A 26,741-nucleotide genomic window follows, 5' to 3' on the forward strand; every position below is an offset into this window, starting at 1 on the left:
CAAGAACCTCGTTTACAGTACAAGTTCAACATCGCAGAAAGTGAAAAATGGATAAAGAACTTGTGGTATTTACTTACAAAGCAATATCACTCAGCAATGAAATCTGTGTCATCAGGCCCTTAGCAGCACAATGAGTGGATTCAGGTATGATGATTCTAACTGAAGTAAGTCACACAGAAAAAGAAACATCATAAGATATCAGTAATACACGGAATGTAAACTTGGCTACACAGGAACAGAATTACAGAACAGAACAGGGTCTCAAATTTAGAAAACCAACTTATTCTTCCTTAAGGGTAAAGGTGAGTTGGGGTGCTGCATAAAACCAGAGATTGAAATGAGCACAGATAAAGTTCCTTAAGCCAAATATGGAATAGACAAGAGCTACTCCTTGCTCAATGAAATGGACTCAACACCCCATATTAAACGCCTAAGAATGTACCTGACTAGTAAGTATCTTAAAACCTATGGATTGCTATGTCTCCGAAAGAGAATCAAGCATGTGTACAGGGGCATAAACGCAGCAGTGATAGGATTGGAGAGGTTCGGTGAGCAAATGAAGACCCTTTGAAGTCATATTGCATGGTACCCATTCCACGGGTTTCAACTACCCAGGTTTAAGGTATTCTTCCTTCAGCTAAAACATGCATGTGGAACCTAGAGTATGATCAACCATGTGATCGGGAGACGTGTTCAAATATGTCTCAGTTTTCGTACCCTGGTACTCGGGTGCAACATACAGACGCTTTACTAACACTCTCCCGACTTGGAGAGTGAGTCCCTTTAACCTCCTGTTTGGCCCAGTTTGCAATTTCTGCGGAAGATGAACAGGAATAGCGAGAACCAATGAGAGGCTAGCTGGAGGTGTCTGGACGGGCAAATTTAACTCTCATTTCCCACCAGGAAGAGGAATTAACCAAAGGCTCAGCATGCCGGGTCGGAACCAGATTAGGGCCTGAAGCCATCCTGCGGTGTTGCGGCCAGCTCAAAAGAAAGCGAGTTGAAGAAAGGAGCTCAGGGGCACTGTAATTCACAAACCTGCAGAGTTATAAATGACAGGTATCGTCCAAAAATAGACTGAAGTAAGGCTGCCAAGAGGACTTGAAAGCGGGGCAGAATTGCAGGAAACCGATTTCACGAGGTAGACTGGAATTGCATTGCAAGCATAGGAAAAGAGGCAGAACGTCCACAATGATGCACTTGGCCAAAAAGGGCGTATGCGTTTTTTCCTGAATATATTCAGGAAAAAACGCATACGCCCTTTTTGGCCAACCAAGCAAGCTTGCAAAGGAAATCTGCACTACAATGAAGTCTCACTTCCCCCCGGTCAAAAGGGCCATCTGAAAAAAGTGTAAAATCCAGAAAGGCAGGACAGGCCATGGAGAACTGGGAGCCTTGTTATGCTGATGGGCGGGATGTAAATTGCCAACAACCACTCAGGAGAAGTGTATGGTGTTTCCTGAAACATCTAAAAAACAAAGCAACAGAACCTAGGGCACTTCCACTTATGGTCCTATAGCTTAGGGAAATTAAAATCAAAAAGACACAGCCACCCCAAAGTTTGGAACGGCTCTGTTTACAAGAACCTCGTTTACAGTACAAGTTCAACATCACAGAAAGTGAAAAATGGATAAAGAAGTTGTGGTATTTTCTTACAAAGCAATATCACTCAGCAATGAAATCTGTGTCATCAGGCCCTTAGCAGCACAATGAGTGGATTCAGGTATGATGATTCTAACTGAAGTAAGTCACACAGAAAAAGAAACATCATAAGATATCAGTAATACACGGAATGTAAACTTGGCTACACAGGAACTGAATTACAGAACAGAACAGGGTCTCAAATTTAGAAAACCAACTTATGCTTGCTTAAGGGTAAAGGTGAGTTGGGGTGCTGCATAAAACCAGAGATTGAAATGAGCACAGATAAAGTTCCTTAAGCCAAATATGGAATAGACAAGAGCTACTCCTTGCTCAACGAAATGGACTCAACACCGCATATTAAACGCCTAAGAATGTACCTGACTAGTAAGTATCTTAAAACCTATGGATTGCTATGTCTCCGAAAGAGAATCAAGCATGTGTACAGGGGCATAAACGTAGCAGTGATAGGATTGGAGACATTCGGTGAGCAAATGAAGACCCTTTGAAGTCATATTGCATGGTACCCATTCCACGGGTTTCAACTACCCAGGTTTAAGGTATTCTTCCTTCAGCTAAAACATGCATGTGGAACCTAGAGTATGATCAACCATGTGATCGGGAGACGTGTTCAAATATGTCTCAGTTTTTGTACCCTGGTACTCGGGTGCAACATTCCAGACGCTTTACTAACACTCTCCCGACTTGGAGAGTCAGTCCCTTTAACCTCCTGTTCGGCCCAGTTTGCAATTTCTGCGGAAGATGAACAGGAATAGCGAGAACCAATGAGAGGCTAGCTGGAGGTGTCTGGACGGGCAAATTTAACTCTCATTTCCCACCAGGAAGAGGAATTAACCAAAGGCTCAGCGTGCTGTGCCGGAACCAGATTAGGGCCTGAAGCCATCCTGCGGTGTTGCGGCCAGGTCACAAGAAAGCGAGTTGAAGAAAGGAGCTCAGGGGCACTGTAATTCACAAACCTGCAGAGTTATAAATGACAGCTATCGTCCAAAAATAGACTGAAGTAAGGCTGCCAAGAGGACTTGAAAGCGGGGCAGAATTGCAGGAAACCGATTTCAGGAGGTAGACTGGAATTGCATTGAAAGCATAGGAAAAGAGGCAGAACGTCCACAATGATGCACTTGGCCAAAAAGGGCGTATGCGTTTTTTCCTGAATATATTCAGGAAAAAACGCATACGCCCTTTTTGGCCAACCAAGCAAGCTTGCAAAGGAAATCTGCACTACAATGAAGTCTCACTTCCCCCCGGTCAAAAGGGCCATCTGAAAAAAGTGTAAAATCCAGAAAGGCAGGACAGGCCATGGAGAACTGGGAGCCTTGTTATGCTGATGGGCGGGATGTAAATTGCCAACAGACACTTGGGAGAAGTGTATGGTGTTTCCTGAAACATCTAAAAAACAAAGCAACAGAGCCTAGGGCACTTCCACTTATGGTCCTATAGCTTAGGGAAATTAAAATCAAAAAGACACAGCCACCCCAAAGTTTGGGACGCCTCTGTTTACAAGAACCTCGTTTACAGTACAAGTTCAACATCGCAGAAAGTGAAAAATGGATAAAGAAGTTGTGGTATTTACTTACAAAGCAATATCACTCAGCAATGAAATCTGTGTCATCAGGCCCTTAGCAGCACAATGAGTGGATTCAGGTATGATGATTCTAACTGAAATAAGTCACACAGAAAAAGAAACATCATAAGATATCTGTAATACACGGAATGTAAACTTGGCTACACAGGAACAGAATTACAGAACAGAACAGGGTCTCAAATTTAGAAAACCAACTTATTCTTGCTTAAGGGTAAAGGTGAGTTGGGGTGCTGCATAAAACCAGAGATTGAAATGAGCACAGATAAAGTTCCTTAAGCCAAATATGGAATAGACAAGAGCTACTCCTTGCTCAATGAAATGGACTCAACACCCCATATTAAACGCCTAAGAATGTACCTGACTAGTAAGTATCTTAAAACCTATGGATTGCTATGTCTCCGAAAGAGAATCAAGCATGTGTACAGGGGCATAAACGCAGCAGTGATAGGATTGGAGAGGTTCGGTGAGCAAATGAAGACCCTTTGAAGTCATATTGCATGGTACCCATTCCACGGGTTTCAACTACCCAGGTTTAAGGTATTCTTCCTTCAGCTAAAACATGCATGTGGAACCTAGAGTATGATCAACCATGTGATCGGGAGACGTGTTCAAATATGTCTCAGTTTTCCTCCCCTGGTACTCGGGTGCAACATACAGACGCTTTACTAACACTCTCCCGACTTGGAGAGTGAGTCCCTTTAACCTCCTGTTTGGCCCAGTTTGCAATTTCTGCGGAAGATGAACAGGAATAGCGAGAACCAATGAGAGGCTAGCTGGAGGTGTCTGGACGGGCAAATTTAACTCTCATTTCCCACCAGGAAGAGGAAATAACCAAAGGCTCAGCATGCCGGGCCGGAACCAGATTAGAGCCTGAAGCCATCCTGCGGTGTTGCGGCCAGGTCACAAGAAAACGAGTTGAAGAAAGGAGCTCAGGGGCACTGTAATTCACAAACCTGCAGAGTTATAAATGACAGCTATCGTCCAAAAATAGACTGAAGTAAGGCTGCCAAGAGGACTTGAAAGCGGGGCAGAATTGCAGGAAACCGATTTCAGGAGGTAGACTGGAATTGCATTGCAAGCATAGGAAAAGAGGCAGAACGTCCACAATGATGCACTTGGCCAAAAAGGGCGTATGCGTTTTTTCCTGAATATATTCAGGAAAAAACGCATACGCCCTTTTTGGCCAACCAAGCAAGCTTGCAAAGGAAATCTGCACTACAATGAAGTCTCACTTCCCCCCGGTCAAAAGGGCCATCTGAAAAAAGTGTAAAATCCAGAAAGGCAGGACAGGCCATGGAGAACTGGGAGCCTTGTTATGCTGATGGGCGGGATGTAAATTGCCAACAACCACTCGGGAGAAGTGTATGGTGTTTCCTGAAACATCTAAAAAACAAAGCAACAGAGCCTAGGGCACTTCCACTTATGGTCCTATAGCTTAGGGAAATTAAAATCAAAAAGACACAGCCACCCCAAAGTTTGGAACGGCTCTGTTTACAAGAACCTCGTTTACAGTACAAGTTCAACATCGCAGAAAGTGAAAAATGGATAAAGAAGTTGTGGTATTTACTTACAAAGCAATATCACTCAGCAATGAAATCTGTGTCATCAGGCCCTTAGCAGCACAATGAGTGGATTCAGGTATGATGATTCTAACTGAAGTAAGTCACACAGAAAAAGAAACATCATAAGATATCAGTAATACACGGAATGTAAACTTGGCTACACAGGAACTGAATTACAGAACAGAACAGGGTCTCAAATTTAGAAAACCAACTTATGCTTGCTTAAGGGTAAAGGTGAGTTGGGGTGCTGCATAAAACCAGAGATTGAAATGAGCACAGATAAAGTTCCTTAAGTCAAATATGGAATAGACAAGAGCTACTCCTTGCTCAACGAAATGGACTCAACACCGCATATTAAACGCCTAAGAATGTACCTGACTAGTAAGTATCTTAAAACCTATGGATTGCTATGTCTCCGAAAGAGAATCAAGCATGTGTACAGGGGCATAAACGCAGCAGTGATAGGATTGGAGAGTTTCGGTGAGCAAATGAAGACCCTTTGAAGTCATATTGCATGGTACCCATTCCATGGGTTTCAACTACCCAGGTTTAAGGTATTCTTCCTTCAGCTAAAACATGCATGTGGAACCTAGAGTATGATCAACCATGTGATCGGGAGACGTGTTCAAATATGTCTCAGTTTTCGTACCCTGGTACTCGGGTGCAACATTCCAGATGCTTTACTAACACTCTCTCGACTTGGAGAGTCAGTCCCTTTAACCTCCTGTTTCGCCCAGTTTGCAATTTCTGCGGAAGATGAACAGGAATAGCGAGAACCAATGAGAGGCTAGCTGGAGGTGTCTGGACGGGCAAATTTAACTCTCATTTCCCACCAGGAAGAGGAATTAACCAAAGGCTCAGCGTGCCGTGCCGGAACCAGATTAGGGCCTGAAGCCATCCTGCGGTGTTGCGGGCAGCTCAAAAGAAAGCGAGTTGAAGAAAGGAGCTCAGGGGCACTGTAATTCACAAACCTGCAGAGTTATAAATGACAGCTATCGTCCAAAAATAGACTGAAGTAAGGCTGCCAAGAGGACTTGAAAGCGGGGCAGAATTGCAGGAAACCGATTTCAGGAGGTAGACTGGAATTGCATTGAAAGCATAGGAAAAGAGGCAGAACGTCCACAATGATGCACTTGGCCAAAAAGGGCGTATGCGTTTTTTCCTGAATATATTCAGGAAAAAACGCATACGCCCTTTTTGGCCAACCAAGCAAGCTTGCAAAGGAAATCTGCACTACAATGAAGTCTCACTTCCCCCCGGTCAAAAGGGCCATCTGAAAAAAGTGTAAAATCCAGAAAGGCAGGACAGGCCATGGAGAACTGGGAGCCTTGTTATGCTGATGGGCGGGATGTAAATTGACAACAGACACTCGGGAGAAGTGTATGGTGTTTCCTGAAACATCTAAAAAACAAAGCAACAGAGCCTAGGGCACTGCCACTTATGGTCCTATAGCATAGGGAAATTAAAATCAAAAAGACACAGCCACCCCAAAGTTTGGGACGCCTCTGTTTACAAGAACCTCGTTTACAGTACAAGTTCAACATCGCACAAAGTGAAAAATGGATAAAGAACTTGTGGTACTTACGTACAATGCAGTATCACTCAGCAATGAAATCTGTGTCATCAGGCCCTTAGCAGCACAATGAGTGGATTCAGGTATGATGATTCTAACTGAAGTAAGTCACACAGAAAAAGAAACATCATAAGATATCAGTAATACACGGAATGTAAACTTGGCTACACAGGAACTGAATTACAGAACAGAACAGGGTCTCAAATTTAGAAAACCAACTTATGCTTGCTTAAGGGTAAAGGTGAGTTGGGGTGCTGCATAAAACCAGAGATTGAAATGAGCACAGATAAAGTTCCTTAAGTCAAATATGGAATAGACAAGAGCTACTCCTTGCTCAACGAAATGGACTCAACACCGCATATTAAACGCCTAAGAATGTACCTGACTAGTAAGTATCTTAAAACCTATGGATTGCTATGTCTCCGAAAGAGAATCAAGCATGTGTACAGGGGCATAAACGCAGCAGTGATAGGATTGGAGAGTTTCGGTGAGCAAATGAAGACCCTTTGAAGTCATATTGCATGGTACCCATTCCATGGGTTTCAACTACCCAGGTTTAAGGTATTCTTCCTTCAGCTAAAACATGCATGTGGAACCTGGAGTATGATCAACCATGTGATCGGGAGACGTGTTCAAATATGTCTCAGTTTTCGTACCCTGGTACTCGGGTGCAACATTCCAGATGCTTTACTAACACTCTCTCGACTTGGAGAGTCAGTCCCTTTAACCTCCTGTTTCGCCCAGTTTGCAATTTCTGCGGAAGATGAACAGGAATAGCGAGAACCAATGAGAGGCTAGCTGGAGGTGTCTGGACGGGCAAATTTAACTCTCATTTCCCACCAGGAAGAGGAATTAACCAAAGGCTCAGCGTGCCGTGCCGGAACCAGATTAGGGCCTGAAGCCATCCTGCGGTGTTGCGGGCAGCTCAAAAGAAAGCGAGTTGAAGAAAGGAGCTCAGGGGCACTGTAATTCACAAACCTGCAGAGTTATAAATGACAGCTATCGTCCAAAAATAGACTGAAGTAAGGCTGCCAAGAGGACTTGAAAGCGGGGCAGAATTGCAGGAAACCGATTTCAGGAGGTAGACTGGAATTGCATTGAAAGCATAGGAAAAGAGGCAGAACGTCCACAATGATGCACTTGGACAAAAAGGGCGTATGCGTTTTTTCCTGAATATATTCAGGAAAAAACGCATACGCCCTTTTTGGCCAACCAAGCAAGCTTGCAAAGGAAATCTGCACTACAATGAAGTCTCACTTCCCCCCGGTCAAAAGGGCCATCTGAAAAAAGTGTAAAATCCAGAAAGGCAGGACAGGCCATGGAGAACTGGGAGCCTTGTTATGCTGATGGGCGGGATGTAAATTGACAACAGACACTTGGGAGAAGTGTATGGTGTTTCCTGAAACATCTAAAAAACAAAGCAACAGAGCCTAGGGCACTGCCACTTATGGTCCTATAGCTTAGGGAAATTAAAATCAAAAAGACACAGCCACCCCAAAGTTTGGGACGCCTCTGTTTACAAGAACCTCGTTTACAGTACAAGTTCAACATCGCAGAAAGTGAAAAATGGATAAAGAAGTTGTGGTATTTACTTACAAAGCAATATCACTCAGCAATGAAATCTGTGTCATCAGGCCCTTAGCAGCACAATGAGTGGATTCAGGTATGATGATTCTAACTGAAATAAGTCACACAGAAAAAGAAACATCATAAGATATCTGTAATACACGGAATGTAAACTTGGCTACACAGGAACAGAATTACAGAACAGAACAGGGTCTCAAATTTAGAAAACCAACTTATTCTTGCTTAAGGGTAAAGGTGAGTTGGGGTGCTGCATAAAACCAGAGATTGAAATGAGCACAGATAAAGTTCCTTAAGCCAAATATGGAATAGACAAGAGCTACTCCTTGCTCAATGAAATGGACTCAACACCCCATATTAAACGCCTAAGAATGTACCTGACTAGTAAGTATCTTAAAACCTATGGATTGCTATGTCTCCGAAAGAGAATCAAGCATGTGTACAGGGGCATAAACGCAGCAGTGATAGGATTGGAGAGGTTCGGTGAGCAAATGAAGACCCTTTGAAGTCATATTGCATGGTACCCATTCCACGGGTTTCAACTACCCAGGTTTAAGGTATTCTTCCTTCAGCTAAAACATGCATGTGGAACCTAGAGTATGATCAACCATGTGATCGGGAGACGTGTTCAAATATGTCTCAGTTTTCCTCCCCTGGTACTCGGGTGCAACATACAGACGCTTTACTAACACTCTCCCGACTTGGAGAGTGAGTCCCTTTAACCTCCTGTTTGGCCCAGTTTGCAATTTCTGCGGAAGATGAACAGGAATAGCGAGAACCAATGAGAGGCTAGCTGGAGGTGTCTGGACGGGCAAATTTAACTCTCATTTCCCACCAGGAAGAGGAAATAACCAAAGGCTCAGCATGCCGGGCCGGAACCAGATTAGAGCCTGAAGCCATCCTGCGGTGTTGCGGCCAGGTCACAAGAAAACGAGTTGAAGAAAGGAGCTCAGGGGCACTGTAATTCACAAACCTGCAGAGTTATAAATGACAGCTATCGTCCAAAAATAGACTGAAGTAAGGCTGCCAAGAGGACTTGAAAGCGGGGCAGAATTGCAGGAAACCGATTTCAGGAGGTAGACTGGAATTGCATTGCAAGCATAGGAAAAGAGGCAGAACGTCCACAATGATGCACTTGGCCAAAAAGGGCGTATGCGTTTTTTCCTGAATATATTCAGGAAAAAACGCATACGCCCTTTTTGGCCAACCAAGCAAGCTTGCAAAGGAAATCTGCACTACAATGAAGTCTCACTTCCCCCCGGTCAAAAGGGCCATCTGAAAAAAGTGTAAAATCCAGAAAGGCAGGACAGGCCATGGAGAACTGGGAGCCTTGTTATGCTGATGGGCGGGATGTAAATTGCCAACAACCACTCGGGAGAAGTGTATGGTGTTTCCTGAAACATCTAAAAAACAAAGCAACAGAGCCTAGGGCACTTCCACTTATGGTCCTATAGCTTAGGGAAATTAAAATCAAAAAGACACAGCCACCCCAAAGTTTGGAACGGCTCTGTTTACAAGAACCTCGTTTACAGTACAAGTTCAACATCGCAGAAAGTGAAAAATGGATAAAGAAGTTGTGGTATTTACTTACAAAGCAATATCACTCAGCAATGAAATCTGTGTCATCAGGCCCTTAGCAGCACAATGAGTGGATTCAGGTATGATGATTCTAACTGAAGTAAGTCACACAGAAAAAGAAACATCATAAGATATCAGTAATACACGGAATGTAAACTTGGCTACACAGGAACTGAATTACAGAACAGAACAGGGTCTCAAATTTAGAAAACCAACTTATGCTTGCTTAAGGGTAAAGGTGAGTTGGGGTGCTGCATAAAACCAGAGATTGAAATGAGCACAGATAAAGTTCCTTAAGTCAAATATGGAATAGACAAGAGCTACTCCTTGCTCAACGAAATGGACTCAACACCGCATATTAAACGCCTAAGAATGTACCTGACTAGTAAGTATCTTAAAACCTATGGATTGCTATGTCTCCGAAAGAGAATCAAGCATGTGTACAGGGGCATAAACGCAGCAGTGATAGGATTGGAGAGTTTCGGTGAGCAAATGAAGACCCTTTGAAGTCATATTGCATGGTACCCATTCCATGGGTTTCAACTACCCAGGTTTAAGGTATTCTTCCTTCAGCTAAAACATGCATGTGGAACCTAGAGTATGATCAACCATGTGATCGGGAGACGTGTTCAAATATGTCTCAGTTTTCGTACCCTGGTACTCGGGTGCAACATTCCAGATGCTTTACTAACACTCTCTCGACTTGGAGAGTCAGTCCCTTTAACCTCCTGTTTCGCCCAGTTTGCAATTTCTGCGGAAGATGAACAGGAATAGCGAGAACCAATGAGAGGCTAGCTGGAGGTGTCTGGACGGGCAAATTTAACTCTCATTTCCCACCAGGAAGAGGAATTAACCAAAGGCTCAGCGTGCCGTGCCGGAACCAGATTAGGGCCTGAAGCCATCCTGCGGTGTTGCGGGCAGCTCAAAAGAAAGCGAGTTGAAGAAAGGAGCTCAGGGGCACTGTAATTCACAAACCTGCAGAGTTATAAATGACAGCTATCGTCCAAAAATAGACTGAAGTAAGGCTGCCAAGAGGACTTGAAAGCGGGGCAGAATTGCAGGAAACCGATTTCAGGAGGTAGACTGGAATTGCATTGAAAGCATAGGAAAAGAGGCAGAACGTCCACAATGATGCACTTGGCCAAAAAGGGCGTATGCGTTTTTTCCTGAATATATTCAGGAAAAAACGCATACGCCCTTTTTGGCCAACCAAGCAAGCTTGCAAAGGAAATCTGCACTACAATGAAGTCTCACTTCCCCCCGGTCAAAAGGGCCATCTGAAAAAAGTGTAAAATCCAGAAAGGCAGGACAGGCCATGGAGAACTGGGAGCCTTGTTATGCTGATGGGCGGGATGTAAATTGACAACAGACACTCGGGAGAAGTGTATGGTGTTTCCTGAAACATCTAAAAAACAAAGCAACAGAGCCTAGGGCACTGCCACTTATGGTCCTATAGCATAGGGAAATTAAAATCAAAAAGACACAGCCACCCCAAAGTTTGGGACGCCTCTGTTTACAAGAACCTCGTTTACAGTACAAGTTCAACATCGCACAAAGTGAAAAATGGATAAAGAACTTGTGGTACTTACGTACAATGCAGTATCACTCAGCAATGAAATCTGTGTCATCAGGCCCTTAGCAGCACAATGAGTGGATTCAGGTATGATGATTCTAACTGAAGTAAGTCACACAGAAAAAGAAACATCATAAGATATCAGTAATACACGGAATGTAAACTTGGCTACACAGGAACTGAATTACAGAACAGAACAGGGTCTCAAATTTAGAAAACCAACTTATGCTTGCTTAAGGGTAAAGGTGAGTTGGGGTGCTGCATAAAACCAGAGATTGAAATGAGCACAGATAAAGTTCCTTAAGTCAAATATGGAATAGACAAGAGCTACTCCTTGCTCAACGAAATGGACTCAACACCGCATATTAAACGCCTAAGAATGTACCTGACTAGTAAGTATCTTAAAACCTATGGATTGCTATGTCTCCGAAAGAGAATCAAGCATGTGTACAGGGGCATAAACGCAGCAGTGATAGGATTGGAGAGTTTCGGTGAGCAAATGAAGACCCTTTGAAGTCATATTGCATGGTACCCATTCCATGGGTTTCAACTACCCAGGTTTAAGGTATTCTTCCTTCAGCTAAAACATGCATGTGGAACCTAGAGTATGATCAACCATGTGATCGGGAGACGTGTTCAAATATGTCTCAGTTTTCGTACCCTGGTACTCGGGTGCAACATTCCAGATGCTTTACTAACACTCTCTCGACTTGGAGAGTCAGTCCCTTTAACCTCCTGTTTCGCCCAGTTTGCAATTTCTGCGGAAGATGAACAGGAATAGCGAGAACCAATGAGAGGCTAGCTGGAGGTGTCTGGACGGGCAAATTTAACTCTCATTTCCCACCAGGAAGAGGAATTAACCAAAGGCTCAGCGTGCCGTGCCGGAACCAGATTAGGGCCTGAAGCCATCCTGCGGTGTTGCGGGCAGCTCAAAAGAAAGCGAGTTGAAGAAAGGAGCTCAGGGGCACTGTAATTCACAAACCTGCAGAGTTATAAATGACAGCTATCGTCCAAAAATAGACTGAAGTAAGGCTGCCAAGAGGACTTGAAAGCGGGGCAGAATTGCAGGAAACCGATTTCAGGAGGTAGACTGGAATTGCATTGAAAGCATAGGAAAAGAGGCAGAACGTCCACAATGATGCACTTGGCCAAAAAGGGCGTATGCGTTTTTTCCTGAATATATTCAGGAAAAAACGCATACGCCCTTTTTGGCCAACCAAGCAAGCTTGCAAAGGAAATCTGCACTACAATGAAGTCTCACTTCCCCCCGGTCAAAAGGGCCATCTGAAAAAAGTGTAAAATCCAGAAAGGCAGGACAGGCCATGGAGAACTGGGAGCCTTGTTATGCTGATGGGCGGGATGTAAATTGACAACAGACACTCGGGAGAAGTGTATGGTGTTTCCTGAAACATCTAAAAAACAAAGCAACAGAGCCTAGGGCACTGCCACTTATGGTCCTATAGCATAGGGAAATTAAAATCAAAAAGACACAGCCACCCCAAAGTTTGGGACGCCTCTGTTTACAAGAACCTCGTTTACAGTACAAGTTCAACATCGCACAAAGTGAAAAATGGATAAAGAACTTGTGGTACTTACGTACAATGCAGTATCACTCAGCAATGAAATCTATGTCATCAGGCCCGTAGCAGCATAATGAGTAGATTCAGGTACGATGATTCTAACTGAAATAAGTCACACAGAAAAAGAAACATCATAAGATATCACTAATACACGGAATGTAAACTTGGCTACACAGGAACTGAATTCCAAAACAGAACAGGTTCTCAAATTTAGAAAAACAACTTATGCTTGCTTAAGGGGAAAGGTGAGTTGGGTTGCTGCATAAACCAGAGATTGAAATGAGCACAGATAAAGTTCCTTAAGCCAAATATGGAATAGACAAGAGCTACTCCTTGCTCAACGAAATGGACTCAACACCGCATATTAAACGCCTAAGAATGTACCTGACTAGTAAGTATCGTAAAACCTATGGATTGCTATGTCTCCGAAAGAGAATCAAGCATGTGTACAGGGGCATAAACGCAGCAGTGATAGGATTGGAGAGTTTCGGTGAGCAAATGAAGACCCTTTGAAGTCATATTGCATGGTACCCATTCCACGGGTTTCAACTACCCAGGTTTTAGGTATTCTTCCTTCAGCTAAAACATGCATGTGGAACCCAGAGTATGATCAACCATGTGATCGGGAGACGTGTTCAAATATGTCTCAGTTTTCCTCCCCTGGTACTCGGGTGCAACATTCCAGACGCTTTACTAACACTCTCCCCACTTGGAGAGTCAGCGCCTTTAACCTCCTGTTTGGCCCAGTTTGCAATTTCTGCGGAAGATGAACAGGAATAGCGAGAACCAATGAGAGGCTAGCTGGAGGTGTCTGGACGGGCAAATTTAACTCTCATTTCCCACCAGGAAGAGGAAATAACCAAAGGCTCAGCATGCCGTACCGGAACCAGATTAGGGCCTGAAGCCATCCTGCGGTGTTGCGGCCAGGTCACAAGAAAGCGAGTTGAAGAAAGGAGCTCAGGGGCACTGTAATTCACAAACCTGCAGAGTTATAAATGACAGCTATCGTCCAAAAATAGACTGAAGTAAGGCTGCCAAGAGGACTTGAAAGCGGGGCAGAATTGCAGGAAACCGATTTCAGGAGGTAGACTGAAATTGCACTGAAAGCATAGGAAAAGAGGAAGAACGTCCACAATGATGCAGTTGGCCAAAAAGGGCGTATGTGTTTTTTCCTGAATATATTCAGGAAAAAACGCATACGCCCTTTTTGGCCAACCAAGCAAGCTTGCAAAGGAAATCTGCACTACAATGAAGTCTCACTTCCCCCCGGTCAAAAGGGCCATCTGAAAAAAGTGTAAAATCCAGAAAGGCAGGACAGGCCATGGAGAACTGGGAGCCTTGTTATGCTGATGGGCGGGATGTAAATTGCCAACAACCACTCGGGAGAAGTGTATGGTGTTTCCTGAAACATCTAAAAAACAAAGCAACAGAGCCTAGGGCACTGCCACTTATGGTCCTATAACATAGGGAAATTAAAACCAAAAAGACACAGCCACCCCAAAGTTTGGGACGCCTCTGTTTACAAGAACCTCGTTTACAGTACAATTTCAACATCGCAGAAAGTGAAAAATGGATAAAGAAGTTGTGGTATTTACTTACAAAGCAATATCACTCAGCAATGTAATCTATGTCATCAGGCCCTTAGCATCACAATGAGTGGATTCAGGTATGATGATTCTAACTGAAATAAGTCACACAGAAAAAGAAACATCATAAGATATCAGTAATACACGGAATGCAAACTTGGCTACACAGGAACTGAATTACAGAACAGAACAGGGTCTCAAATTTAGAAAACCAACTTATGCTTGCTTAAGGGTAAAGGTGAGTTGGGGTGCTGCATAAAACCGGAGATTGAAATGAGCACAGATAAAGTTCCTTAAGTCAAATATGGAATAGACAAGAGCTACTCCTTGCTCAACGAAATGGACTCAACACCGCATATTAAACACCTAAGAATGTACCTGACTAGTAAGTATCTTAAAACCTATGGATTGCTATGTCTCTGAAAGAGAATCATGCATGTGTACAGGGGCATAAACGCAGCAGTGATAGGATTGGAAGGTTCGGTGAGCAAATGAAGACCCTTTGAAGTCATATTGCATGGTACCCATTCCACGGGTTTCAACTACCCAGGTTTAAGGTATTCTCCCTTCAGCTAAAACATGCATGTGGAACCTAGAGTATGATCAACCATGTGATCGGGAGACGTGTTCAAATATGTCTCAGTTTTCATACCCTGGTACTCGGGTGCAACATTCCAGACGCTTTACTAACACTCTCCCCACTTGGAGAGTCAGTCCCTTTAACCTCCTGTTTGGCCCAGTTTGCAATTTCTGCGGAAGATGAACAGGAATAGCGAGAACCAATGAGAGGCTAGCTGGAGGTGTCTGGACGGGCAAATTTAACTCTCATTTCCCACCAGGAGGAGGAAATAACCAAAGGCTCAGCGTGCCGTGCCAGAACCAGATTAGGGCCTGAAGCCATCCTGCGGTGTTGCGGCCAGGTCACAAGAAAGCGAGTTGAAGAAAGGAGCTCAGGGGCACTGTAATTCACAAACATGCAGAGTTATAAATGACAGCTATCGTCCAAAAATAGACTGAAGTAAGGCTGCCAAGAGGACTTGAAAGCAGGGCAGAATTGCAGGAAACCGATTTCAGGAGGTAGACTGGAATTGCATTGAAAGCATAGGAAAAGAGGCAGAACGTCCACAATGATGCACTTGGCCAAAAAGGGCGTATGCGTTTTTTCCTGAATATATTCAGGAAAAAACGCATACGCCCTTTTTGGCCAACCAAGCAAGCTTGCAAAGGAAATCTGCACTACAATGAAGTCTCACTTCCCCCCGGTCAAAAGGGCCATCTGAAAAAAGTGTAAAATCCAGAAAGGCAGGACAGGCCATGGAGAACTGGGAGCCTTGTTATGCTGATGGGTGGGATGTAAATTGCCAACAGACACTCGGGAGAAGTGTATGGTGTTTCCTGAAACATCTAAAAAACAAAGCAGCAGAGCCTAGGGCACTTCCACTTATGGTCCTATAGCTTAGGGAAATTAAAATCAAAAAGACACAGCCACCCCAAAGTTTGGGACGCCTCTGTTTACAAGAACCTCGTTTGCCGTACAAGTTCAATATCACAGAAAGTGAAAAATGGATAAAGAACTTGTGGTAATTACGTACAATGCAGTATCACTCAGCAATGAAATCTATGTCATCAGGCCCGTAGCAGCATAATGAGTGGATTCAGGTACGATGATTCTAACTGAAATAAGTCACACAGAAAAAGAAACATCATAAGATATCACTAATACACGGAATGTAAACTTGGCTACACAGGAACTGCATTCCAAAACAGAACAGGGTCTCAAATTTAGAAAACCAACTTATGCTTGCTTAAGGGGAAAGGTGAGTTGGGGTGCTGCATAAAACCAGAGATTGAAATGAGCACAGATAAAGTTCCTTAAGCCAAATATGGAATAGACAAGAGCTACTCCTTGCTCAACGAAATGGACTCAACACCCCATATTAAACGCCTAAGAATGTACCTGACTAGTAAGTATCTTAAAACCTATGAATTGCTGTGTCTCCAAAAGAGAATCAAGCGTGTGTACAGGGGCATAAACGCAGCAGTGATAGGATTGGAGAGGTTCGGTGAGCAAATGAAGACCCTTTGAAGACATATTGCATGGTACCCATTCCACGGGTCTCAAATCTCCAGGTTTAAGGTATTCTTCCTTCAGCTAAAACATGCATGTGGAACCCAGAGTATGATCAACCGTGTGAACGGGAGACGTGTTCAAATATGTCTCAGTTTTCCTCCCCTGACACTCGGGTGCAACATTCCAGACGCTTTACTAACACTCTTCCGCCTTGGAGAGTCAGTCCCTTTAACCTCCTGTTTGGCCCAGTTTGCAATTTCTGCGGAAGATGAACAGGAATAGCGAGAACCAATGAGAGACTAGCTGGAGGTGTCTGGACGGGCAAATTTAACTCTCATTTCCCACCAGGAAGAGGAATTAACCAAAGGCTCAGCGTGCCGTGCCGGAACCAGATTAGGGCCCGAAGCCATCCTGCGGTGTTGCGGCCAGCTCACAAGAAAGCGAGTTGAAGAAAGGAGCTCAGGGGCACTGTAATTCACAAACCTGCAGAGTTATAAATGACAGCTATCGTCCAAAAATAGACTGAAGTAAGACTGCCAAGAGGACTTGAAAGCGGGGCAGAATTGCAGGAAACCGATTTCAGGAGGTAGACTGGAATTGCATTGAAAGCATAGGAAAAGAGGCAGAACGTCCACAATGATGCACTTGGCCAAAAAGGGCGTATGCGTTTTTTCCTGAATATATTCAGGAAAAAACGCATACGCCCTTTTTGGCCAACCAAGCAAGCTTGCAAAGGAAATCTGCACTACAATGAAGTCTCACTTCCCCCCGGTCAAAAGGGCCATCTGAAAAAAGTGTAAAATCCAGAAAGGCAGGACAGGCCACGGAGAACTGGGAGACTTGTTATGCTGATGGGCGGGTTGTAAATTGCCAACAGACACTCGGGAGAAGTGTATGGTGTTTCCTGAAACATCTAAAAAACAAAGCAGCAGAGCCTAGGGCACTTCCACTTATGGTCCTATAGCTTAGGGAAATTAAAATCAAAAAGACACAGCCACCCCAAAGTTTGGGACGCCTCTGTTTACAAGAACCTCGTTTACCGTACAAGTTCAATATCACAGAAAGTGAAAAATGGATAAAGAACTTGTGGTACTTACGTACAATGCAGTATCACTCAGCAATGAAATCTATGTCATCAGGCCCGTAGCAGCATAATGAGTGGATTCAGGTACGATGATTCTAACTGAAATAAGTCACACAGAAAAAGAAACATCATAAGATATCACTAATACATGGAATGTAAACTTGGCTACACAGGAACTGAATTCCAAAACAGAACAGGGTCTCAAATTTAGAAAACCAACTTATGCTTGCTTAAGGGGAAAGGTGAGTTGGGGTGCTGCATAAAACCAGAGATTGAAATGAGCACAGATAAAGTTCCTTAAGCCAAATATGGAATAGACAAGAGCTACTCCTTGCTCAACGAAATGGACTCAACACCCCATATTAAACGCCTAAGAATGTACCTGACTAGTAAGTATCTTAAAACCTATGGATTGCTATGTCTCCAAAAGAGAATCAAGCGTGTGTACAGGGGCATAAACGCAGGAGTGATAGGATTGGAGAGGTTCGGTGAGCAAATGAAGATCCTTTGAAGACATATTGCATGGTACCCATTCCACGGGTCTCAACTCTCCAGGTTTAAGGTATTCTTCCTTCAGCTAAAACATGCATGTGGAACCCAGAGTATGATCAACCATGTGAACGGGAGACGTGTTCAAATATGTCTCAGTTTTCCTCCCCTGGTACTCGGGTGCAACATTCCAGACGCTTTACTAACACTCTCCCCACTTGGAGAGTCAGCGCCTTTAACCTCCTGTTTGGCCCAGTTTGCAATTTCTGCGGAAGATGAACAGGAATAGCGAGAACCAATGAGAAACTAGCTGGAGGTGTCTGGACGGGCAAATTTAACTCTCATTTCCCACCAGGAAGAGGAATTAACCAAAGGCTCAGCGTGCCGTGCCGGAACTAGATTAGGGCCTGAATCCATCCTGCGGTGTTGCGGCCAGCTCACAAGAAAGCGAGTTGAAGAAAGGAGCTCAGGGGCACTGTAATTCACAAACCTGCAGAGTTATAAATGACAGCTATCGTCCAAAAATAGACTGAAGTAAGGCTGCCAAGAGGACTTGAAAGCGGGGCAGAATTGCAGGAAACCGATTTCAGGAGGTAGACTGGAATTGCATTGAAAGCATAGGAAAAGAGGCAGAACGTCCACAATGATGCACTTGGCCAAAAAGGGCGTATGCGTTTTTTCCTGAATATATTCAGGAAAAAACGCATACGCCCTTTTTGGCCAACCAAGCAAGCTTGCAAAGGAAATCTGCACTACAATGAAGTCTCACTTCCCCCCGGTCAAAAGGGCCATCTGAAAAAAGTGTAAAATCCAGAAAGGCAGGACAGGCCACGGAGAACTGGGAGCTTTGTTATGCTGATGGGCGGGATGTAAATTGCCAACAGACACTCGGGAGAAGTGTATGGTGTTTCCTGAAACATCTAAAAAACAAAGCAGCAGAGCCTAGGGCACTTCCACTTATGGTCCTATAGCTTAGGGAAATTAAAATCAAAAAGACACAGCCACCCCAAAGTTTGGGACGCCTCTGTTTACAAGAACCTCGTTTACCGTACAAGTTCAATATCACAGAAAGTGAAAAATGGATAAAGAACTTGTGGTACTTACGTACAATGCAGTATCACTCAGCAATGAAATCTATGTCATCAGGCCCGTAGCAGCATAATGAGTGGATTCAGGTACGATGATTCTAACTGAAATAAGTCACACAGAAAAAGAAACATCATAAGATATCACTAATACATGGAATGTAAACTTGGCTACACAGGAACTGAATTCCAAAACAGAACAGGGTCTCAAATTTAGAAAACCAACTTATGCTTGCTTAAGGGGAAAGGTGAGTTGGGGTGCTGCATAAAACCAGAGATTGAAATGAGCACAGATAAAGTTCCTTAAGCCAAATATGGAATAGACAAGAGCTACTCCTTGCTCAACGAAATGGACTCAACACCCCATATTAAACGCCTAAGAATGTACCTGACTAGTAAGTATCTTAAAACCTATGGATTGCTATGTCTCCAAAAGAGAATCAAGCGTGTGTACAGGGGCATAAACGCAGGAGTGATAGGATTGGAGAGGTTCGGTGAGCAAATGAAGACCCTTTGAAGACATATTGCATGGTACCCATTCCACGGGTCTCAAATCTCCAGGTTTAAGGTATTCTTCCTTCAGCTAAAACATGCATGTGGAACCCAGAGTATGATCAACCGTGTGAACGGGAGACGTGTTCAAATATGTCTCAGTTTTCCTCCCCTGACACTCGGGTGCAACATTCCAGACGCTTTACTAACACTCTTCCGCCTTGGAGAGTCAGTCCCTTTAACCTCCTGTTTGGCCCAGTTTGCAATTTCTGCGGAAGATGAACAGGAATAGCGAGAACCAATGAGAGACTAGCTGGAGGTGTCTGGACGGGCAAATTTAACTCTCATTTCCCACCAGGAAGAGGAATTAACCAAAGGCTCAGCGTGCCGTGCCGGAACCAGATTAGGGCCCGAAGCCATCCTGCGGTGTTGCGGCCAGCTCACAAGAAAGCGAGTTGAAGAAAGGAGCTCAGGGGCACTGTAATTCACAAACCTGCAGAGTTATAAATGACAGCTATCGTCCAAAAATAGACTGAAGTAAGACTGCCAAGAGGACTTGAAAGCGGGGCAGAATTGCAGGAAACCGATTTCAGGAGGTAGACTGGAATTGCATTGAAAGCATAGGAAAAGAGGCAGAACGTCCACAATGATGCACTTGGCCAAAAAGGGCGTATGCGTTTTTTCCTGAATATATTCAGGAAAAAACGCATACGCCCTTTTTGGCCAACCAAGCAAGCTTGCAAAGGAAATCTGCACTACAATGAAGTCTCACTTCCCCCCGGTCAAAAGGGCCATCTGAAAAAAGTGTAAAATCCAGAAAGGCAGGACAGGCCACGGAGAACTGGGAGACTTGTTATGCTGATGGGCGGGTTGTAAATTGCCAACAGACACTCGGGAGAAGTGTATGGTGTTTCCTGAAACATCTAAAAAACAAAGCAGCAGAGCCTAGGGCACTTCCACTTATGGTCCTATAGCTTAGGGAAATTAAAATCAAAAAGACACAGCCACCCCAAAGTTTGGGACGCCTCTGTTTACAAGAACCTCGTTTACCGTACAAGTTCAATATCACAGAAAGTGAAAAATGGATAAAGAACTTGTGGTACTTACGTACAATGCAGTATCACTCAGCAATGAAATCTATGTCATCAGGCCCGTAGCAGCATAATGAGTGGATTCAGGTACGATGATTCTAACTGAAATAAGTCACACAGAAAAAGAAACATCATAAGATATCACTAATACATGGAATGTAAACTTGGCTACACAGGAACTGAATTCCAAAACAGAACAGGGTCTCAAATTTAGAAAACCAACTTATGCTTGCTTAAGGGGAAAGGTGAGTTGGGGTGCTGCATAAAACCAGAGATTGAAATGAGCACAGATAAAGTTCCTTAAGCCAAATATGGAATAGACAAGAGCTACTCCTTGCTCAACGAAATGGACTCAACACCCCATATTAAACGCCTAAGAATGTACCTGACTAGTAAGTATCTTAAAACCTATGGATTGCTATGTCTCCAAAAGAGAATCAAGCGTGTGTACAGGGGCATAAACGCAGGAGTGATAGGATTGGAGAGGTTCGGTGAGCAAATGAAGATCCTTTGAAGACATATTGCATGGTACCCATTCCACGGGTCTCAACTCTCCAGGTTTAAGGTATTCTTCCTTCAGCTAAAACATGCATGTGGAACCCAGAGTATGATCAACCATGTGAACGGGAGACGTGTTCAAATATGTCTCAGTTTTCCTCCCCTGGTACTCGGGTGCAACATTCCAGACGCTTTACTAACACTCTCCCCACTTGGAGAGTCAGCGCCTTTAACCTCCTGTTTGGCCCAGTTTGCAATTTCTGCGGAAGATGAACAGGAATAGCGAGAACCAATGAGAAACTAGCTGGAGGTGTCTGGACGGGCAAATTTAACTCTCATTTCCCACCAGGAAGAGGAATTAACCAAAGGCTCAGCGTGCCGTGCCGGAACTAGATTAGGGCCTGAATCCATCCTGCGGTGTTGCGGCCAGCTCACAAGAAAGCGAGTTGAAGAAAGGAGCTCAGGGGCACTGTAATTCACAAACCTGCAGAGTTATAAATGACAGCTATCGTCCAAAAATAGACTGAAGTAAGGCTGCCAAGAGGACTTGAAAGCGGGGCAGAATTGCAGGAAACCGATTTCAGGAGGTAGACTGGAATTGCATTGAAAGCATAGGAAAAGAGGCAGAACGTCCACAATGATGCACTTGGCCAAAAAGGGCGTATGCGTTTTTTCCTGAATATATTCAGGAAAAAACGCATACGCCCTTTTTGGCCAACCAAGCAAGCTTGCAAAGGAAATCTGCACTACAATGAAGTCTCACTTCCCCCCGGTCAAAAGGGCCATCTGAAAAAAGTGTAAAATCCAGAAAGGCAGGACAGGCCACGGAGAACTGGGAGCCTTGTTATGCTGATGGGCGGGATGTAAATTGCCAACAGACACTCGGGAGAAGTGTATGGTGTTTCCTGAAACATCTAAAAAACAAAGCAGCAGAGCCTAGGGCACTTCCACTTATGGTCCTATAGCTTAGGGAAATTAAAATCAAAAAGACACAGCCACCCCAAAGTTTGGGACGCCTCTGTTTACAAGAACCTCGTTTACCGTACAAGTTCAATATCACAGAAAGTGAAAAATGGATAAAGAACTTGTGGTACTTACGTACAATGCAGTATCACTCAGCAATGAAATCTATGTCATCAGGCCCGTAGCAGCATAATGAGTGGATTCAGGTACGATGATTCTAACTGAAATAAGTCACACAGAAAAAGAAACATCATAAGATATCACTAATACATGGAATGTAAACTTGGCTACACAGGAACTGAATTCCAAAACAGAACAGGGTCTCAAATTTAGAAAACCAACTTATGCTTGCTTAAGGGGAAAGGTGAGTTGGGGTGCTGCATAAAACCAGAGATTGAAATGAGCACAGATAAAGTTCCTTAAGCCAAATATGGAATAGACAAGAGCTACTCCTTGCTCAACGAAATGGACTCAACACCCCATATTAAACGCCTAAGAATGTACCTGACTAGTAAGTATCTTAAAACCTATGGATTGCTATGTCTCCAAAAGAGAATCAAGCGTGTGTACAGGGGCATAAACGCAGGAGTGATAGGATTGGAGAGGTTCGGTGAGCAAATGAAGATCCTTTGAAGACATATTGCATGGTACCCATTCCACGGGTCTCAACTCTCCAGGTTTAAGGTATTCTTCCTTCAGCTAAAACATGCATGTGGAACCCAGAGTATGATCAACCATGTGAACGGGAGACGTGTTCAAATATGTCTCAGTTTTCCTCCCCTGGTACTCGGGTGCAACATTCCAGACGCTTTACTAACACTCTCCCCACTTGGAGAGTCAGCGCCTTTAACCTCCTGTTTGGCCCAGTTTGCAATTTCTGCGGAAGATGAACAGGAATAGCGAGAACCAATGAGAAACTAGCTGGAGGTGTCTGGACGGGCAAATTTAACTCTCATTTCCCACCAGGAAGAGGAATTAACCAAAGGCTCAGCGTGCCGTGCCGGAACTAGATTAGGGCCTGAATCCATCCTGCGGTGTTGCGGCCAGCTCACAAGAAAGCGAGTTGAAGAAAGGAGCTCAGGGGCACTGTAATTCACAAACCTGCAGAGTTATAAATGACAGCTATCGTCCAAAAATAGACTGAAGTAAGGCTGCCAAGAGGACTTGAAAGCGGGGCAGAATTGCAGGAAACCGATTTCAGGAGGTAGACTGGAATTGCATTGAAAGCATAGGAAAAGAGGCAGAACGTCCACAATGATGCACTTGGCCAAAAAGGGCGTATGCGTTTTTTCCTGAATATATTCAGGAAAAAACGCATACGCCCTTTTTGGCCAACCAAGCAAGCTTGCAAAGGAAATCTGCACTACAATGAAGTCTCACTTCCCCCCGGTCAAAAGGGCCATCTGAAAAAAGTGTAAAATTCAGAAAGGCAGGGCAAGCCATGGAGAACTGGGGGCCTTGTTATGCTGATGGGCGGGATGTAAATTGCCAACAACCACTCGGGAGAAGTGTATGGTGTTTCCTGAAACATCTAAAAAACAAATCAACAGAGCCTAGGGCACTTCCACTTATGGTCCTATAGCTTAGGGAAATTAAAATCAAAAAGACACAGCCACCCCAAAGTTTGGAACGGCTCTGTTTACAAGAACCTCGTTTACAGTACAAGTTCAACATCGCAGAAAGTGAAAAATGGATAAAGAAGTTGTGGTATTTACTTACAAAGCAATATCACTCAGCAATGAAATCTGTGTCATCAGGCCCTTAGCAGCACAATGAGTGGATTCAGGTATGATGATTCTAACTGAAGTAAGTCACACAGAAAAAGAAACATCATAAGATATCACTAATACACGGAATGTAAACTTGGCTACACAGGAACTGAATTACAGAACAGAACAGGGTCTCAAATTTAGAAAACCAACTTATGCTTGCTTAAGGGGAAAGGTGAGTTGGGGTGCTGCATAAAACCAGAGATTGAAATGAGCACAGATAAAGTTCCTTAAGTCAAATATGGAATAGACAAGAGCTACTCCTTGCTCAACGAAATGGACTCAACACCGCATATTAAACGCCTAAGAATGTACCTGACTAGTAAGTATCGTAAAACCTATGGATTGCTATGTCTCCGAAAGAGAATCAAGCATGTGTACAGGGGCATAAACGCAGCAGTGATAGGATTGGAGAGGTTCGGTGAGCAAATGAAGACCCTTTGAAGTCATATTGCATGGTACCCATTACACGGGTCTCAACTCTCCAGGTTTAAGGTATTCTTCCTTCAGCTAAAACATGCATGTGGAACCCAAGTATGATCAACCATGTGAACGGGAGACGTGTTCAAATATGTCTCAGTTTTCCTCCCCTGGTACTCGGGTGCAATATTCCAGACGCTTTACTAACACTCTCCCGACTTGGAGAGTCAGCGCCTTTAACCTCCTGTTTGGCCCAGTTTGCAATTTCTGCGGAAGATGAACAGGAATAGCGAGAACCAATGAGAGGCTAGCTGGAGGTGTCTGGACGGGCAAATTTAACTCTCATTTCCCACCAGGAAGAGGAAATAACCAAAGGCTCAGCGTGCCGTACCGGAACCAGATTAGGGCCTGAAGCCATCCTGCGGTGTTGCGGCCAGGTCACAAGAAAGCGAGTTGAAGAAAGGAGCTCAGGGGCACTGTAATTCACAAAGCTGCAGAGTTATAAATTACAGCTATCGTCCAAAAATAGACTGAAGTAAGGCTGCCAAGAGGACTTGAAAGCGGGGCAGAATTGCAGGAAACCGATTTCAGGAGGTAGACTGGAATTGCATTGAAAGCATAGGAAAAGAGGCAGAACGTCCACAATGATGCACTTGGCCAAAAAGGGCGTATGCGTTTTTTCCTGAATATATTCAGGAAAAAACGCATACGCCCTTTTTGGCCAACCAAGCAAGCTTGCAAAGGAAATCTGCACTACAATGAAGTCTCACTTCCCCCCGGTCAAAAGGGCCATCTGAAAAAAGTGTAAAATCCAGAAAGGCAGGACAGGCCATGGAGAACTGGGAGCCTTGTTATGCTGATGGGCGGGATGTAAATTGCCAACAACCACTCGGGAGAAGTGTATGGTGTTTCCTGAAACATCTAAAAAACAAAGCAACAGAGCCTAGGGCACTTCCACTTATGGTCCTATAGCTTAGGGAAATTAAAATCAAAAAGACACAGCCACCCCAAAGTTTGGGACGGCTCTGTTTACAAGAACCTCGTTTACAGTACAAGTTCAACATCGTAGTAAGTGAAAAATGGATAAAGAAGTTGTGGTATTTACTTACAAAGCAATAACACTCAGCAATGAAATCTGTGTCATCAGGCCCTTAGCAGCACAATGAGTGGATTCAGGTATGATGATTCTAACTGAAGTAAGTCACACAGAAAAAGAAACATCATAAGATATCAGTAATACACGGAATGTAAACTTGGCTACACAGGAACTGAATTACAGAACAGAACAGGGTCTCAAATTTGGAAAACCAACTTATGCTTGCTTAAGGGTAAAGGTGAGTTGGGGTGCTGCATAAAACCAGAGATTGAAATGAGCACAGATAAAGTTCCTTAAGTCAAATATGGAATAGACAAGAGCTACTCCTTGCTCAACGAAATGGACTCAACACCGCATATTAAACGCCTAAGAATGTACCTGACTAGTAAGTATCTTAAAACCTATGGATTGCTATGTCTCCGAAAGAGAATCAAGCATGTGTACAGGGGCATAAACGCAGCAGTGATAGGATTGGAGAGGTTCGGTGAGCAAATGAAGACCCTTTGAAGTCATATTGCATGGTACCCATTACACGGGTCTTAACTCTCCAGGTTTAAGGTATTCTTCCTTCAGCTAAAACATGCATGTGGAACCCAAGTATGATCAACCATGTGAACGGGAGACGTGTTCAAATATGTCTCAGTTTTCCTCCCCTGGTACTCCGGTGCAACATTCCAGACGCTTTACTAACACTCTCCCCACTTGGAGAGTCAGCGCCTTTAACCTCCTGTTTGGCCCAGTTTGCAATTTCTGCGGAAGATGAACAGGAATCGCGAGAACCAATGAGAGACTAGCTGGAGGTGTCTGGACGGGCAAATTTAACTCTCATTTCCCACCAGGAAGAGGAAATAACCAAAGGCTCAGCGTGCCGTGCCAGAACCAGATTAGGGCCTGAAGCCATCCTGCGGTGTTGCGGCCAGGTCACAAGAAAGCGAGTTGAAGAAAGGAGCTCAGGGGCACTGTAATTCACAAACCTGCAGAGTTATAAATGACAGCTATCGTCCAAAAATAGACTGAAGTAAGGCTGCCAAGAGGACTTGAAATCGGGGCAGAATTGCAGGAAACCGATTTCAGGAGGTAGACTGGAATTGCATTGAAAGCATAGGAAAAGAGGCAGAACGTCCACAATGATGCACTTGGCCAAAAAGGGCGTATGCGTTTTTTCCTGAATATATTCAGGAAAAAACGCATACGCCCTTTTTGGCCAACCAAGCAAGCTTGCAAAGGAAATCTGCACTACAATGAAGTCTCACTTCCCCCCGGTCAAAAGGGCCATCTGAAAAAAGTGTAAAATCCAGAAAGGCAGGACAGGCCATGGAGAACTGGGAGCCTTGTTATGCTGATGGGCGGGATGTAAATTGCCAACAACCACTCGGGAGAAGTGTATGGTGTTTCCTGAAACA

The 26,741-nt window shown here is 44.0% G+C and overlaps 1 long non-coding RNA gene across 8 annotated transcripts in view; it reads right to left on the reverse strand.

Moving 5' to 3' along the window:
- LOC307185420 overlaps positions 1-26,741 on the reverse strand; it is a 1,105,689-nt gene that overhangs the window by 653,423 nt on the left and 425,525 nt on the right. The window contains exons 2-3 of one of the 8 annotated variants that reach the window (XR_013828063.1): positions 11,135-11,216; positions 6,396-6,477 (exon numbers count right to left, since the gene is read on the reverse strand). The exons of the other annotated variants lie outside the window; for them this stretch is intronic. This is a non-coding gene — a long non-coding RNA (uncharacterized lncRNA). The remainder of the gene's footprint in view (positions 1-6,395; positions 6,478-11,134; positions 11,217-26,741) is intronic. 8 annotated transcript variants of the gene reach the window in all.

The sequence above is a fragment of the Stenella coeruleoalba genome (genome assembly GCF_951394435.1).
Source record: "Stenella coeruleoalba genome assembly, chromosome: 4".
NCBI classification, from domain to species: Eukaryota; Metazoa; Chordata; class Mammalia; order Artiodactyla; family Delphinidae; genus Stenella; species Stenella coeruleoalba.